The sequence below is a fragment of the Wyeomyia smithii genome, chromosome 2 (assembly GCF_029784165.1).
Source record: "Wyeomyia smithii strain HCP4-BCI-WySm-NY-G18 chromosome 2, ASM2978416v1, whole genome shotgun sequence".
NCBI lineage: Eukaryota > Metazoa > Arthropoda > Insecta > Diptera > Culicidae > Wyeomyia > Wyeomyia smithii.
Genome location: NC_073695.1, coordinates 98314848 through 98329309, shown reverse-complemented (window position 1 = coordinate 98329309; position 14462 = coordinate 98314848). Strand labels below are relative to the sequence as shown.

The 14462-nt window shown below is 38.2% G+C and overlaps 1 protein-coding gene across 6 annotated transcripts in view; it reads right to left on the bottom strand.

Moving 5' to 3' along the window:
- LOC129725810 (longitudinals lacking protein, isoforms J/P/Q/S/Z) overlaps positions 1-12291 on the bottom strand; it is an 83024-nt gene extending 70733 nt beyond the window's left edge. For all 6 annotated transcript variants that reach the window (XR_008728178.1, XM_055682053.1, XM_055682055.1 and 3 more), the window contains exon 1: positions 11333-12291. The gene's annotated coding sequence lies outside the window, so the exon portion shown is untranslated. The remainder of the gene's footprint in view (positions 1-11332) is intronic.
- Positions 12292-14462: the final 2171 nt, after the last annotated feature.

The window sequence follows — 14462 nt, the reverse complement described above, 5'->3', positions numbered from 1 at the left end:
TGCGGATGCGGATGCGGATATCCATAGCATTCCTTATGCTTTATTTTGCTTATTTCACATGACCATGTCCCTCCCCAGTGCAAAAGTTATTTAAGCAAGCAGTAAATACACCAAGCAAAATTTTTCTACAAAATTTTATGAAGCGAAATATTTTTTCAATATCCGCATGGTATGATCCGGATGCGAATGCGAAATCATGAAATTTATATAGGCTTTTATGGTTAACTGACTTGCCAATAATACAAAAAATGTGGTTCCTTTAACTTTCACACTTTTGGAATTTATACTACTATGAATATATCAATTTCACTCTCAAGCGCTTGCAGAAGATTGCTTGACAACTTAGAATATGTTTCATTGTATTTGATTTTACTTCCGGGACTTTAAGCGCTTCTCACTCCGCGTGCTGATTTTTGCTAGGGGCATATTAGTATTACTTTGGATCATATTGGCCTTTGTTGTGGTGCGTCTTGGCCACGAGTTTGTTTAGTAGCATTGGTAATTTTTATCAAAAATAACATTGAAATCGAGTATTTGAGAATAAGCTTCGTCATAAACGTACATTATATAGATCCTACCATCACCCTACACGTTTTTGTCGCTTAGAACTTATTAGAAGGACTGTAAATTGCGTAAATGTTCGACTGGTGAGTTTTGTACAGTTCCCCTCTACTCTGTGACCTTTTGACGCACTTTTATCCAAACAAGGGGCATCAAAATTTACAGGAATGGTTGAAAAGCTATAACCTTTTTAGAGCAAATGTTCTGAGCTTTATGGCAATTTTTTTTCTACTTTGGATCATAATGGCCTTTGTTGTGGTGCGTATTGGCCACGAGTTTGTTTGGTAGCATTGGTAATTTTTATCAAAAAAAACATTGAAATCGAGTATTTGAGAATAAACTTCGTCATAAACGTACATTGTATACACACTTAAAAAAAATCGCCGATTCTCGGCATTATTTGTGCCGAGATTTGGACAGCCGAGTGTTCGGCAACCATCTCGGCTGAATCAGTTTTGCCGAGAATTTCGGGAAAGGTCTAACGACCTTTCGGTTATATGAGCTGAATGTTTCGGCACAGTATAGAGGCGATTTTCCAGCGGAATCCAACCGCAGAGAATAATTTCGAGAGAATTCAGTAGTTTTCTTTCAAAAGATAAATTATAAGATGAGTTTTGGTAAGTGAGCAAATTTATTCAATTTGAGGACTAAATATTTACGGAATATTCACGTTCTCTTCTTACAGTCACTGTTGAACTGCGTTAATTCTATTATGACGTGCTTTCTTTCGCTTGGTACTCATTTGCACCTGAAGCGTTGCACGAGTTTTACAGTTACACTCCTGCCAGTTCGCACGAATCTGTCCTACACTCTTTCGACTTCCAGTTTGTGAACATCTATTGTTTGCACAAATTTTAGCAAAACTATTATCTGCTTCCTGTGTGCTCGTACTTAACACAATTGCACTAATTTGAACACAGAGAAATGGCGGCCAACTCGTTCTTGAGAATGACAGCTGTGTTGCCGAAACTCGGCAACAAAAAAAAAAATTCGTGCTGAGATATCAGTAATGTTTTTGCTGACCTCGGTATCAACAGTGTTTAACGATAAATTCGGCAAAAAGCTCAGACGAGATTCATCAAGCTTAGTTTTTTTGGCGAAGTCTCGGCAAAATAATCTGACGACTTTCGGTAACCGGCTTTTTTTCTGAAGTATCGGTTGAAACCCAAGTTGCCGAGTGAACTCGTATTTTTTTTTCAGCCGAGCTCGAGATCCAGTTTTAGGTGTGTAGATCCTACAATTACCCTACACGTTTTGGTCGCTTAGAACTTATTAGAAGGACTGTAAATTGCGTGAAATGTTCAACTGGTGTTTTGTACAGTTCCCCTCTAATCTGTTACCTTATGACGCACTTTTATTCAAAAAAGGGGCATCAAAATTTACAGGAATGGTTGAAAATCATAATCTTTTTAGAGCAAATGTTCTAAGCTTCACGGCATTTTTTTTCACTTTTGTCGACCATTGTTAACTTCAATCCAGTTTTGACGTGCTTAGTTTCTTTCATTAAATTTGTGGTTTTCGAATAGTTTTTTCGACAAGTACCGTGCTGGATCGAAATCCGTACACTTTAGCACATGATAATCTTCAACGGTCAATATAAAATCAAGAAATTACATATTGCTTTAAACTGACATGTTAACTTATAGGTCTACTTATATTTTATCACTATTTTCAAGCGAAATGATTTAAACTACTCTGAAACTCGAAAAAATCATGTTTGAATAGAGCATGTTTTGAATCGAAATCCGTACGCAGTTTTTCGTCTGAATCGAAATCCGTACACTTTTGAATCGAAATCCGCACGCACGCGATATAGACTGGATTAAAGACCGTACAGGAGTGAATCAAAATCCGTATAGATATAGAGGTACGTAAATGAATTTTATTTTTCAACTTATCTTTAAATTTACGAATAAATATATTATATTTATTTATTATTTGTTTATTTGAGCATGTAGAGTAAGAATTACTTCTTATAAAATTCTACACTAAGCAAAAAAAAAATTGTGGCGGTCAATTGGTTCCTAAAGTTTTACACGATTTTCTAATTTTTTTATCAGCTGAAATAGTGCAGCTCTCTGTGCAAAACTTGTTTTTAAAAAATGTTTATCGTTGTCCTTCAAATTTTGAATGAAGAATAAAAAACTGCTCGGAATGCCCTAAATTTCGAGCAATTTTTTATTTTTCGTCTTAAAATCGAAGGAAAACGATAAACTTTTTTTTGAAGTTTTGCTCAGAAAATGCGGCTTTTTTTAATGATATTTAAGAACTGGAATAGCTTTAGGTCCCAATTGAATGATTCGACATAAAAAACATAAATTTTTTCTCAACTACCAGCTGCGAGACGCCTTCTTCCAGGCCCAGATTTAAGGAGGGGGCAAATGCCATGGGCCCCCCGATTGCTATACCCCACTTCATGATCCAAATCTTCCTCTCCAGCAGTGAAGGTTGGTGGAACTCCTTTTGATTGAGATTCGTAGCCATAAGTTACGGCTCTTTTATCGTAGTCACTAGAACGCCGGAACCTCTCGAAGCTTCCCGGTACGACTTTCCCTCGCGCACTTCTGTCACAGCTCTTTCGGGGTTGTTTGCCGTATATTTATGCTTCTTTTCTTCCATAAAATGCTGAAAACAAGGATGAAAGTTCAACAAAATATGCATGATACACACGCTGTACGGATTTAGATTCAAGCGATTAACAAGGATCAAAATCCGTACGGCACAGTTTTTGATGAATAAATACAATTTGCACTATTTACCAGACAATACACAGCTCGAAAATGACAAAGACTAACCTTTTCAATCGATTTCAAAAAGATTCACAGAGTAAAACACTTATATCCCACTTGAAAAACGTTTTTATCTGAAAAACGTTTCCTTAGTGAAATCTCTAACGATGCGACGAAATGACAACTGAAACCGATACACGATTGAACTTTTATTTTTGCTATTTTTATTTCATGGCCTACTGGCGCATAGTTCAATTTAACAGAAGGCCAATAGTTCAACGGACATGTACATGTAACTTTTATATGAGTTTTCATTTTTGTAATGCTTAAAACTGAAGAAAAACATCAAGGTGTACGGATTTCGATACTGTACGGGTTTCGATCCAGCACGGTATTTATTGAGTTCAGTAAAAAGCACAATTTGTTGAAATCTTCAAATTAACAAACGGGTTTTTAATGTGATTTGGTAGTGTTTTATATGTCTCACTCTTCATGAGTATTTTATGAATTCTCTCTAACAAAGTTCCGATGTCGTTATAAATAACTCGACTATTTTTACCATAAAACATACTTTGTTAAGAATTCATAACCAGATTAATCCCCCTCTTGCAAAAAATAAACTATATTATTTTTTAAAACATAATAATCAGATAAATGACCTCACAGAGCCGTTTGCATGTTTGTAAACATAACATTTCTTTATTTTTCTGGTGTGTTTACAATATATCCAACTTCTACATTTACGCATCGTTTCAGTTTTATCAAATTTTACTTTACGTGCGTTTTTTATTCTTGGGTTTCAATGTTTCGCTGTAAGCTCATCACTGCCGTCAACTTCTGTTAGATTACTTATACAAATATCGTTTGCACTGTATTTTTAAATGTTTACAGTCGAAAGAAAGGTCCTATATCCAGTACTTCTTGATAGAATTCTCACACACCCAATATGAGTAGCCTGTTTCTATCAGCTCTACCGCTACAACAATCAAGCAGCCATTATTATCACTAAGGCCTCTGCCAGACTGAACGCCAACGCGAGCGATCGGGCGAGATTTTTGCCGTAGGTTAATGAACAGCCCTACTTACGGCTGTTTATTTACCTACGGTAAGAATCTCGCCCGATCGCTCGCGTTGGCATTCAGGATGGCAGAGGTCTAACATAACAACCACAAACGCGAACAACCGCAGAACTCGCGTTTTTAGTTACAATCCGTCTCTCTTTCTCTCTTACACGCACACCATTCAAGCCGTTGGTCGTCATTTCTGTCGAATAATGCGTCGTTCAATCGACGGTCACTCGTCGCAGTTTTTATTTCCAACCAACCGACGTAACCTTACTGCGCTCGTGATGACGACAGCTTCCAAAGAAAACCTGTCTGTCTCTCGCGAACGGAGAACCGTTTCGTTTCCAAGCTCATCGACGGAGAAGCGAAAAAATGACTCTACCCTTGCGAATCATCCACACCCTCTCTTGATAGTATCTATCGCGTAACCCTTTTCACCCCGTCTTGTATCCATATCAATCCGGGTCGGATCTGACCGTCCAGTCCAGTCACGAACTAGAGAAAGAGAGAAAACTACAAAGTTCGACAACGAGGACAGAGCGATGACGTGAAAGAGCTTTCCTTCGCACCTTTTCGTTGTTCCTGTTGTCCTCTCCGCTTCCTGCTTCCGCCAGTATCTAGCGCTGGCGTAGAGAAATGAATTCCATCTCCTTTATTAAACCACGCCGAAACGCGCGTCTTGTATTATTGCATCGAAATTTACTCATACCAGCAATTCTCGTTTCTTCGTTTCGTCAAAACCCCTGTGCTTTGAGGATGTGAATTTTCCATTTGCTTTTCTTTGTTACTTCGCACTTCTGCACATCAAGGGTGTACCTATATTAGCATTCAATAGAGAGTGTGAAACGGAGTGGAATGACGTGCTGCGGTGGTGTTGACGTTTACCTTCTATCCCATCCCTGGCCACCGTGCGTTGCATTTTACTGCGCTACCCTTCGACATGCTGGGTTTCCTTCGGGTTGCGAGTTTCGCTGTACAAATTCCGTTTTGCCAACGATAATTTCGTTTGTTAGTGCTTCTTATCTCTATTTAGCTAAGTCTGAGAACGGCTACCGCCTGATCGATATTCATCGCAAACATAAAAAATTTAGTTTTGTATACCGAGACGTATTGGAAGTGGACATGAATTCCTAATTCAGTAAGTAGAATGAAAGAATCAACACTATTGATTGAGCGACGATGGTTGGTCAAATTGAGCTGAAGATATCGATATTCTCCAACTTTTCGTGTTGTGCACTATAGGAAATTGCGGGTCCAAATCGACCTTTTACACAAAATTATAACCCAAATTCCCAAACCTAGGAGATGTCCAGAAGTATAGCTTATTTAAATGGTGTGCGACTATCTCAGTTATTGATGCTGGATATGATGAGCTGTTAGGAATCAGCCACAATTGATACGATTGTTAATGCCTTTCGGTATTTTGAACCGTGTTCTCACAGTTTTCTCCCCTAGTAAGAAGCAAGTTAACCGTAGAAAGATAGTCTGTGTCAGTAAAACTCCTAGCCATTAGTTTTTCAAATAGTGCAAATTCGTCCACGTTTTTCAAAAATCTGAATTCTGGTACTTGTTATGTATCGATGTGTTAACACCGTAATGATCACGTATTATTTAATTTTAAACAAATGTTGCATTTTAAATGATTTTGAATTCGTGCATCAATTTAACGCCAACATATTTCCAGGGTTAAGTGATTATATGGATCGCTCTGGTAAATGAGGTGACTGAGAGAATAGGGCTCAAGGTTCATGTAAAGTCTTTCACATTTTCAAAAATTATAAAAGCCAGAAAGGCTCTATTATTTATTTGCTATTTTTGGGACTGGAATTGTTTCCTTTTTTTCAAAGGTGTTCAATAATTTATTATGAAGATGTTGTAACACTGGAATTACTCAAACTATTGTCCATCGTTGTCGATTACTTTTTACAAGTTTTCCGATTCGAATTCCGATGGTTTGATTTATGAGATTTGATGAGTGAATCAATCAAATTTTTGTTATTTTCGTAGTTGCGATCGAGTATCGCTCTTATAAGCTATGCTTGATGATCCGGAACAAATGAAAATCATCTGGTGTGATGTCTAGTAACTACGGGTGGGAGAGAATATCCCATTTCAGCATTTCTAAATAGTGTTCAAGACTTTTACAACATTATCGTTGAGCAGAATCACTATCGTGCCAGAGATGCCAGAACTATTCCGTTAAAAACCGTAGATTCTACAGATTTCCTCTGATTTTCCCCTTTTTTCTACGGTTTTCCCATTTAAATGTTAATCCGTAGAAATGAACAAATCCGTAGATCTGCGGATAAATTCGTAGATCTGGCAAGTCTGCGTGGCGATACTTAAGTTATGCACGTGTTCCTTCCAATATCCGCTCCATATTAATATGATTCCAGTAATAGTTTCATCTGGTTAAAGCCGTGAATAATAGCAAAGATGACTGGACAAGATACCTGACTCTTGTAGAATTCATCGGAAATGATTGTCGCTGCGCGTGAGCAAAAGTTGAACTAATTTTTACACTGTTAATATAATGTATACTTAACGTCAAAATCAACTGACGACAACGCCAAGACGACTGACGACTGCTGAAAGGTGAAACAATTTTTTCAGTGTCCATGTGGACGACTGTACCGTGCTGCCATCCGAAAAATGATATTTAATAATGTGTACGAATGTTTAGTACTCAAACATGAAACTTTCCGAAAAAATCAAGAATTATCGGCGCATCATTTGAAGTAAAGCGTACCATCAGAACTTCCTGATAACCGCTATGAGCACGCTCTACAGCCAAGTTTCCCACTCTTGCCGGGGTTAATAGAGCAAAAATCGGGTGCCCCGGTGAACCTGACCATATGCAAAATGGTTCTGAAACCTGGCTTGCGACATATCAAACATTAAGTTTTGGTAGCATGGGACCTGAAAATAAATATAACCCCTCAATATAAACCCCCACTCTGACAGTCAATCTCACACTTTTCTTTCGTACTTTGAAGTGCAAAAAATATGGCAATAGAATTAAGTGCAAAAAATGACAATATCATTAATCTGCATGTTATCTTTAAGCGTCGAGCTGACCAAAATGTTATACCTTTTTCATATACAATCTTGATCAGCTCAACGATCGATGACGGACTATGCACGATAAATCGGTTTTGCTAATAGTGACAATTTTATGAGAATTCAAGTCATCAGATGGCAACACTAACCGTCGGATATCGGCCGTGTTCAAAATGTATGAAAAATATGGAAGTTAGGTATCTTGTTCTAGTTATCTTTGATAATAGAATACGCGCCTAGCTGATCTCACCGTATGCTTGGGCGTTGATGTCGAACCACGATTTTCTGCGCTAAGGATTGTCCTACCGCATCAACTTTTTATCAGCAGATACTATACGATACAAATACCTTCTTGACTGCACTGGATTAGCGGTTTACAGAGTTCGCTTTGGCAAGTAAGTGGTCATGGATTGTAACCGAAGTAAAATCAGGCCATTTGTTTCAACATGGGTCCATGCCAGCAAGTTGGCATCACATTCGAAGGGCCATTCCTAAACCACGTGATCAAAAAGGGAGGTCTGGGGGGTTGTGTCAAAAGACCACGCACGGGGTGGGGGATTAACGAAATGACCACGTGGTCTTTTTGCTGACTTATAATTTATGGTTGCCATCAAGTCAAGAATGAAGCTTCAGCATTTTTTCTCTGAAATATAGAATATACTGGAAGGTAAATAACAAAAATGTAAAAATTTATCCATTATGGAGAAAAGTGCATTTTTGGCACTTGACAAATAAAAAGTCCACGTGGTTGAAGTTGAATGGGGGGAGGGGTGGATCAAAAGATCACGAAAGACCACGAGGAAGTTCGGGGGGCATAAAAAGTAATCAAAATATGACCACGTGGTTAAGGAACGGCCCCCAAAGAAAACTTTTTGCGAAAATATCAGTCGCGTAACGAAGAACTTACGGACCACCATTGCATTCGGTTGTAGTGACCCGATCGCAGTACGATTATTTTCATTTGCCGTCTCAAGCTGAGTTACCAATAAAATTGCTAAAGAAAAAAACAGGAAAAAACTGGATTTCAAAAAAAAATTAAGAAATAGCAAATAAATGCAAGAGAGCTTCTCCGTGATGGTTACTGACCCCAATGTAAGTTTTAAATACAGTAAAAATCACTCATTTCAATCACATGTTTCGGGTTTCCTCTTCTTTTAATTTAGTTTCGTGCGAAAATAGAATTGGCTGGAAATGTTGGTAAGAATTGTTACAATGATTTATCACTTTACAACATTTACGTTCTAAAAATATTTCCGAAAACCAATCAGAGCTTGAATACATAAAAAATCTGGATAAAACTAGTAAATATACAAAAAAAACTGGAAAATTTTAAGATTAAACTGTTTCACTGGATCACTTAAAAAAACTAGAAGAATCCAGTTGAAACTGGAACATTGGCAACTCTGGTCTCTAGAGTTAACTGGAGATGTTTTCCCGATAAAAAAGCAAATTGCACACTGCCCTTGGCGAGGAATTTTTTTCTACTGCTGACCTCTACATAACTGTTAGTATAAGCTTTATAGCAAGTTTCGTTCGCTTTCTGTTGTACTGGAAACTTATTCCTCTAACACAGACATCAAAAAGGTAGACTAAATCATTGCAAGTATACTTTCATTGACTAGCAATGCTAACCAGGGGTGACATTGCGCATTTCGTTTCGAGTAACTTGAACAAAACTGAATGATCGCTGGTAATGTTTCGTTTTTCGTCTTTTTTAAACTTTCCGGGTTAGATGAGCCGAAGGACAAATGACAATGACAGCTCCTTTTGAGCTTAAAGCAAAACTGGCAATATGTGACGTGCTCGAAAATAGCGAAAATCGTTCAAATCGAGCTGCATGATGCCACCCCAGATAGCATTCTATTGGAGCAACATTTTCACATCAGTCAATTTTCTATACCGTCTCCGTTCTGTAGAACTTCCATAAGCTCGCCGCTTTCTAATGGCCTGTACTCAGCTGTTTGTGCAACCTTCAACCTTCATAGCAAATTTAGTTAACTTACCCTTTTACTGAAAAGTCAATTTGCGTTGCCTTCACGACATGCGATAGGTTTATTTCCTAACACAGACATCCAAATGGTAGAGTAAATGATGATTGCAATTGTACTTTTTTGACCAACAATACCAACCAAATGGCATAACATTTGGGCAAAATTTCGTTATGTGGATTCTTTGTCAGCTCGCGGTTTGTGGAACCTTCATAGCAAGTTTTGTTCGGTTTTCTTTGTACTTAAGAGTTATTTTTCTAACGCAGACGTCAGAAAGGTAGGCTATATTATTGCAAATGTGCTTCATTGGCTAGCAATGCAAACCAGATGGCATTCTATTTGAGCAACATTTTCACGTCGGTCGATGGTAGATACCGTCTTTTTGCTGCCGCATACACAAATGTTTGTTGAACCTTCATTGCAAAATTTGTTTTCTTTCCTTGTACTGAAAAATTAATTTGCGTTGCATTCACTACATGCGATTGGTCATTTTCCTAACACAGACATCAGGCAGGTGAAGTAAATGATTGCTATTGCACTTTTTTGACTAACAATACTAAACAATTGGCACTTGAGCAAAATTTTGTTAAGCGAGTTTTTTATCAGCTATTTATATTTTTTTTTTTCATTTCTTTTTTGATGGAAAAATGATTGCTGTTTTCAAGCTGTTAAGATCCAGATTTTGTTCAAAATTGGGTCTGTCCTTTTCATTATCACGCCGTCGAGTTTGTCACAGACATTTATGGTTGAGTCATCGAAAAAACCGCAACTTTGCCTCTGAGCTTATCGGAAAAATTAAATCTACCAATGACTAAAAGCCGAAGCAGGAAGAACAAATCTAGATAAACATTTCAAAAGGTTCTATCTGCTTTTATCGTTTTTCCGGAGCTTTCTTTTTTTTATTTTGGTAATGGTTCAACTTTAGTAACTCTCCCAAGCTCAACTGGTGCTCATAAAAGGTGTTCAATAAGTTGTGGTGATTGAATGAAAGTGATCGATCAAAAAATCGATTAAAGCAGATAGGACCTTTTGAAATGTTTCTCTAGAAATAGTTTGTTTTATGAAAATTTGGAGTCCGTTAGATTTTTTTTCAAGCTAGCAGAGCATGTGTTATATTTTTGAGAGCATTTAATGAGCATTAATTTTTTATTCTGGTTTGTATATAATTTTGATACTACATATTTTTGTTAAACCAGTGAAACAGCATTTTTCACAGAAATGACGGAGCATTGGAATCATAACTATGACATTCAATGAGCATCGAATAAGCACTAAGTTTGTTCTCCTCTAGTTCCCAGTTTAAAGGGCATGTCGGGTATTTACTGATTGCATCTGACCTCTTCATTTCTTCCCTGATTTCTGTCTCAATTCGCATGTTTAAATAACACTACTCTGAAGTCTTTTTCAATAGTATCTAATAGGCATGATCAAAAAGTTTACAAATTAAGTTTTTACGCGGATTTTGGAACTTACGCGATTTGTATTACGCGCTAGGTATCCTCCGCGTAAAAAGCGATTTTTGTGTGTTAGCAATTCTTCACGGATTGAGTATACAATGATTTTTTTTTTCTATTTGAAATTGAATTATTAATTTAAAATTGAATTAGAAATCTTTGACTTCCCAATAAGACTGTGAAACTTCTTGTGTGCTTCAAACGATAAGAGGTTTCTCCAAGAACACCACAACAAAAACAACTGGTGACATAATCACCAGAAGTAAATCCCAGAAATTGAGTACCCGTGACTTTGTCTTGTACATTAAAAGATGATTTTGTGTCCATTCGTGTGGTTTGTGAGAGAACTTCTTGAAGCTCTATCTGTAGTTTTATATTCACAAGGATGCATTTCAAATGCATCAACATATATAAATAGACAATAAGTTACAGCGTCATTCGTCCCAACCCCCTGAAATTTCATGACCATAACTTACCTACGGAGCTTTTAAAAATGCAATTGTAGCGCACGACATCAGCGCCCAAAAAAGAAATAAAATCCTCTTGGTTTTTTGTTTGCTGCTGCTCAAAACCACGCCGTTATCAATGCGACTTTACCCCTTCTCAGTGTTTCCAGCCACAATTCTAGCTGCAGCTCGGTGCTCTCAAATGTCAATTAATTTCTCTGTTTCACAGGGTGCTCCAGGCTCAAGGAATAACGTCAATGGTTGCAATGACTTGCCAAGAAAAATAATTGCACAAGAAACGGTGAGCAGGCGGAAGGATGAAAGCAAAACGGGGCACCGCACTTTTCGATTGATGAGCGATGGATTTGTTCTTTTTTTTCTCCGTAGTCCGGATTGCGAGAAAGAGAAACACAATGTACACCAACACTGTAACGCACCAGTAATAACACGATGTATGCAGTTTTGAATGAAACGCGCGATCGCGATACGCAACACTAGAGGTAAAGTATAAACGGAACGGATCACTCACACACACCTGGCATCAACCGAAATCAATCAGCGATGAAATAGGCTGGGGAGAGCCGCGGAGGCCGTTCCGCTGCTGGATGCGGTGCAGGATTGACGCAACAACTACCACGAAATGCCGCAAAAAGTAATCCAAACCACACAAACACTACACTGCGCACACCAACACACTCTCCACTTGCAGCAATGTGAACGCAAGAGGGAGGGTAAATGAAAAAATGTCAGCAAGAAAACTCCTTCGCCAATGGAGGCTGATCAGGGAAAAATTTAATTTTATTCACTGTATCTGGTAACCCGTACGGAAAAAATACCACAAACAAAACGAGTGCACTTCCGGCTATCACGGGTAATACTTTTCGGCTGCTATGGATTATGTTTTTGCACGAAAAATCAATCTTAACGAGCGAGTACTAACTGATGTATGTTCACACTTCCTCGACGATCTACCGCGACACAGCAGAAATTTTTGGAAACGCGCACCGCGACGATGGCGAAACGAAAATTTTCCTTTTTCGCCCTGCTAAAAATCGGGCGAAAAAATATGCAACTGTCAATACTGTTCGCAAGTTCGCATTCCCACAGTAGAGGCATTCATCTGGTAACACTCTGAAAAAGCCACACCGAAATTAAAGTGGTGTCTTTTCAGCGAAAAATTGTATTGCTGGTAAAGTTGAAATCTAGAATACAGCGGAAAATTAAAATGACAACCGCAGCTGCGAAATCATGAACACTGATAGAAAACACGGCAAAGTAATTTGATGAGTTTTATCTCTCTTATGTTTACAAAGAATATTTGAGATAACACATAAATAAAAAAGCAATGATGTAATTTAAAATTTAAAATAATCGTCATGCAACATAACCATTTCATATTTGCGTTCAATCCGATACTGGCAATAAATACACCACCTGATACTTTCTGAACACTTTTGTAAAATCATATTACTTCAAATGTTCGGGAGACAATTGATAACTCATCTGAACTGTTCCCGAGCGTTTGAGAAATCTTGATATAGCGTAGCATAGCATAAACAGCTGCACAACTTCGTAGGAGGTGTCAGCAACAATACTCTGTTTACGAGAACAAATTATCCTCGTTTGTGAGCAGCAACATGAAATTTGGGATCTAATCAAATGTTGCTTAACAAAGGTTAGATGTCTCCAGAGAATTGTTACCGCCCTGGCCACGTCCTTGCAACTGTTGAGGAACGGAAAAGGAATGTTAGTCCAACTACTTAAGAGAACCGCAGAGAACTCTACGTACCCTCATAAATGTTACGTGAGATGGGAAATTTTAGTAGGAAAGGGAGACCCTGGGATACATCTGTTAGATGTTACGGGTCGATAATTGATTATATTATAAGTATGGATTTTGAGAGCTACGAAGAGTTGAAGCTATTGTGATGTACCGACTTCTTAGTTTAATTTGTATTTTATCAGTTGAATTTTTAGATTATTTAAGGCCCGAATACACACACGGCGTAATGACGCCTTCTCCATACAAATTAAAAGGCGTAATCGCGTCTTCCGTTGGGACGCCTTTCATCCAGAACCTTCTAGCTGTGCCTTCTAGTGAAGAAGGTAGTCGTTCGCCGCCTCCGGCAAGGCGTACTTGACTGCCTTCCGTGTAGACGCATTGTGCCTTCCACACGGTCTTGTGTCGCCTTCTTTTGGCGAAGGCGCTGGCAACGCCGTGTTGTATCATTTTCCGCCTGCTGGTAATTCTAGAAGTGTGTTGCCTCATTTTTTCTTTTAACAAACATAAACAAACATGAATTGGATGGCATGACGACTAGAAGGTTGGCACACGGCGAGGTTCGAGACGGCGTGATTGCGTCTTCCGTGTAGACGAGTGGAAGGTGGTAGATGCTAGAAGGCACATTAGAGGGTTTCAAGAAGGTACTGACAATTTTCATCAGGAAGGCGTTGTCACACCGTGTGTGTATATGGGCCTTTATATAGCAATTGAACATTGTCAAATAAGACCCACGCGAGCAAAGTCCAATGTTCTCCGAAACATAAACCCGAAATCAGCCATGGTATAAACACTGAACCGTGCTGCACTGGTGCGGTTTTTGCATAGCAACACGATACGACGTGTCTTGCTACCACCACTCAGTGTTAGTGCTAGACAGACGGTACGAAGGGAGAAACTTGAAACCACTGTTGCCAACTGTACAGATTTATCTGGAAATGTACAGATTTTCTCGGATTTCTCGGTACAGATTCTGTACCGTACAGATTACAGATTTTCGAGAAAAATTACAGATAAGTACAGATTTTTTAAATGGTTGAAAAAATTAGACAATACTTTTTAACAGACTCTGCAACGATACAATGAATGCGATCTTGCAATCCACACACTTAGAATTTACTGTGAAATCTCGTTACATGATTTCGTAAACCTCGGTTCAACCTAACTGAAACTTAAGCACAAAATATCCGAAATATCGGTAGTGTTGCATTACGGAGCTCGAGACCCGGTCAACATTGAATGTAACACAATGTTGCTGTTCTGTAACACAGAAGTAACTTTGTTACGTTACAAAGTTATCTAATTACAACATAACTGTTACTAAAAAAATGGTAACATTGTTATGAAACAGTATTTAACGTACGTGCAATGTAACAAAAA